General features: G+C 38.8%; 1 protein-coding gene across 1 annotated transcript in view; it reads right to left on the reverse strand.

Annotated features, from left to right (window-relative positions):
* Window positions 1-3914, reverse strand: part of mid1 (midline 1) — a 25537-nt gene extending 21623 nt beyond the window's left edge. The window contains exon 1 of the mRNA XM_020596461.1: window positions 3747-3914. The gene's annotated coding sequence lies outside the window, so the exon portion shown is untranslated. The remainder of the gene's footprint in view (window positions 1-3746) is intronic.
* Between the last annotated feature and the right edge of the window lie 227 nt (window positions 3915-4141).

The raw sequence follows: 4141 nt of genomic DNA on the forward strand, positions 1-4141 counted from the left end.
AGGCGGCGGCCGCTCTGGCAGCAGCCATGCCAGGGGCTGGAGGGGCCAAATCTGAAGCCAGAGGCAACGGCCCTCTGCCTGGAGGAGGAGGGCTCATGGAGGAGATGAGTGCCCTGTTAGCAAGGAGGTAGCGACACATCATATATTACTCTTCGATTCAGTACGTCTCAAAATAGGCACTTGAGTCATATGAATGAATTTCAGATCTTGTTTCATATACTACAGAAAAGTGAAACTTGACACAGTTGCCATACAGTAGATTTAGCAAACCCCAATGTTGGTCGCAATGGATTTTGTTGTGCCACCTGAAGAATAAGTTCATGTACTCATCACTCTCACTATTCCTCAGTATTATGAGATGATATGTAGTAAAATCGTAATTTAAATGCACTTTGTTGCTGACAGAGAAGTATCACTGTAAGATCTAGAGAAATCTAAGGAATTTAGGTTTTAAAAATGTGGAGTTCAGGAGGAATTGTGTGGTCTGTGCTTTATGATATTAACATTAAACATGATGATATGTTTTTAAAAATAGCAACTGTTTTTCAGAAATAATTCTGGACTCTGTCTTACAGGAGAAGAATTGCAGAGAAGGGCTCATCACCTGAACCTGACCAGAGATCAGTAAGTACCATTAGATCCTTCTTGTCTGCTGTATTCATGGGGTAGGACTGGATAAGTCTGACTTCTTCCTACTCCATTCAAGCATGTACTAGGTATAAGCAAATTGATATTGGATTAGCATTTGTTGGATATGTGTAAAATTACGTGTGTTGATATATCAACTGTCTTTACATGCTTGAAAGAATAAATAAATCAAAGAATAAATAAATCAAATCAAATCAAAGGTTCAAGATTTTAATTGCTTGTAACCCCGTGGCATACTGCCCATAACTAAGCAGCACATAATTAATCCAAACATCAACCAAACAAATGAATGTGTCAGTACCAAGCCAATTAACACGTCCTGCAATTTATCTTCAACTTTGAACAGAAGAGTTTTTGGTGCAATTTAAGGAAGCATCCCAGAGAAAATATCCCCTTTTTTAATTGTTAAAGCTAATTATCACAAGCATCCTCTGCAAAACTATCACACTGGGCTGTAGACATCACACCACCCAGTGTCTACATAATGATTACCTGACAGAATATATAGGACTGTTGTAGCCACTGAACTGGAATTGATTGTTTTCCTCTGAGCATGCTGCAGCTTTGTTGGCACTGTGTTCAGGTTTTTGCCAACAACAGGATCAATTATCAGCCTCCCTAATATGGTTTAAAAAATAGATACAAAGCTGTGATCCCTGCTGGTATGACTGAACTTAGCATAAATGACTCATACACATAGTTCTGGGATTCCACAAACTGCTCAGTCAGAGTCTTGTTTTTAAACTACTTGTAATGTTTAAATTGATAAACTTTATGGAATTGTAGGTTTCTGTCTGCTTCCATGGGCTGCTTAGCATGAAGTTACAATAAGAGAAAAAAACCCAAAAGATTACAATGAAACTTTTAAACACAATATCCAAAGAAAATGTGTTTGAAAGCAATGCAATGAAAGACTGTATTGTTTTTTTGTTTTCTCACTGGAATTAAATAGTGAAGGATCATGTGTTACAGGACAGCAAGTTTAATCCACACCACAGCCCTATGGCCTGAAAGTTTTGATTTGAAAGGGTGCAGTGAATATCTGCAACATGTTTTGCTTCTTGGAAAAGATTGTAATTGCTTCCATCTTCTTAGGGATCTAAAGAAAACTAGTGTGGCATCTTTAGCAAGAACATTCTTTCAACAACACTGATGTTATCTTTACTGAGTATTTGCTAACACCCTAGTACTGTTAACTCCACCTTTTTTTTTTTTTACAAGCAGCAAATACACTATTTGTTTAACACCCTGAGGAAGTGATTTAAGAGCTATAGTGTTCATCCATCCTGCAGCCAAAGACACTAGACCACTAAGCTGAAACCTCCTACACCAAGAAATGCTGGAGGAGGTTTGAACATCTGTTGTGGTGTGCTGTGTTCATGTGTCCAAGGAGACTGTAAAAGCCAAAGGCAGAAGCCCAGCTGTTGGAATCTGGGTCAGCTGCATCTGGGCTGATGTTTTCAAAACACTGTCTGCTCAGAATCAACCACTTTGACGGTAATGTCACTGTTACATTTAGCACTATCAGTGATAACTACCGGTGTGCACATAGATATAAAAGGCATGCCTCTGCTCTGTAACAGATGCTCTGAAGGTTAAAAGAGTCAGTGGACCATTTTTTCTGCTTTTGCTGTGAGTTTTGGCTTAGTGTGGCTATACAAGATATCCTCATGTACACTCCATCTGCATGTCAAAAAAAATTTCCTTCAAGACATTGTGAGGCATATTGCTCAATCTGGGCCTGTGAAGCACATTCTTTGAGTTTAAAATGGATTAAACTTTTGCTTTTCCCATAGAGATTGCTGATGAAAGAATATGCTTCAGCTGCACAGTGAGGTGGGTCCACACACACACACACACACACACATATACAAGTGCCCAATTTCCATGTACCATATAGTTATTGGCACTGACAGTAAGACTGAAGCAGCATCAGCTCTCACCCTCCCACAACAAGCAGACCCAGAGATCTCACAGCTGCTGATGGATCTGGCACTGCTGATCCAGTTGAGCCAGTTTTGTTTAGAATTTGGAAAAAAAGATTGAAGAAACAGAGATATGTAAAGTGAGCAAAAGTAAGATTTAAAAAATAGATTAAAAACCCATCAGACATCCAAAGCACTCGTCTCTTTACTGGCTAGTTAACAAAAGAAAAAACAAACTTGACACTAAGAAATAAAACTTTAGTTTCAGTTTCTTAAGAACAACAGAATGGGGGCATTTCAGAGCAACAGCAGAGCAAGATGCTTGCATGAAGGAAAGTACTGAAAACCAGAATGAATTCACCAGAGTTTCCTATCCACAGTTATTTGGCACAATTATGCATTCTGTTCTCTCTTAAAACAACATGACACTGGTGTAGTTCTCACCAGACAAAAGTTAGATGATCAGTGCTGTTAACTGAAAATCAAGCTATGTATTAAAAAAAAACAGAACTGAACATCTTGGACAACAAAAGTATGACAATAAATTAGCCCCTGTACACAGAAAATATTATATATTTGCCAAGTCAATAATTTGGCAGCACTATTTTCATGAGGAAGTGGACATCTAAAATGTGTATTTAAGTGTCAGCAGATGTGTTGCATGTGCAAACAAGGCTGAACTTGTTGTTAAGGCAACATACTTGACTCTCCCTTTAACGTCCTTACCAAGAAACACAAGGAACCACTCTCCTTTAATGTGTTACACATAAACTGCAGTGCTTCCTAATGTGCAAATCTGGCTGTTCATGCTCGTGCAGCCATGCACGTGCACCATTAATGTGTAGAATTCACTCTGTAGATTCAGATAGCTGAAATCACCATCAATTACACTTAATGTCGAATTAATGCAAACCACACAGTAAAAATTATTTTAAAAAATTTATTTTAGAAAGACTTTTATGTTTGCAGAAATTTTATTTGGCTTTTTGATAAAGACTTAAGTCACAACGGTCACTTTTCCTGATTCAACACAAAAGTGCTAATCAACTGATCCACTCCTCAGCTTGAGATGATTACTACTGCCACTCTGTGCAGCTGAAATAAATTTAAGACCTGTACCAATAATTAAAGTCCCAAACCAATGCCAGTAAATGTTTCTAAATCAGATCTTACCTGCTTCCCCATGGCTGCGATGTTAGGTGTCTCCCCTAGGTCAATAAATACTAGGTTAAGACAGAATATACGCAGTTGGTACCTTCACCTGAAGTAAAACAGACAGAATACAAGAGTTTGAAGGTGTTCTGTCTTGTGTACACTCCCATTCATTGGGGTGTGTACACACATACCACACTGACAGACACTGCTTCTCATCTGCTCTACAGGTTTACACAGGAGCATTGGAGAAAGCTCTTAAGACGAGTACTCAACCCTTTGACGAGCTGACACTGACTGGAATAATAGAGGAAGAAATATGTCAGCCCCATGGAGTAGCGTGAAAATCAACCAATCGCTTTTCTTACACTCACAGTAGCGCTCACAGGTGCTGTTAATGAGTGAGCTATTTGGTG

This window comes from Monopterus albus, unplaced genomic scaffold (assembly GCF_001952655.1).
Source record: "Monopterus albus unplaced genomic scaffold, M_albus_1.0 scaffold30.1, whole genome shotgun sequence".
In the NCBI taxonomy this organism is placed as follows: Eukaryota; Metazoa; Chordata; class Actinopteri; order Synbranchiformes; family Synbranchidae; genus Monopterus; species Monopterus albus.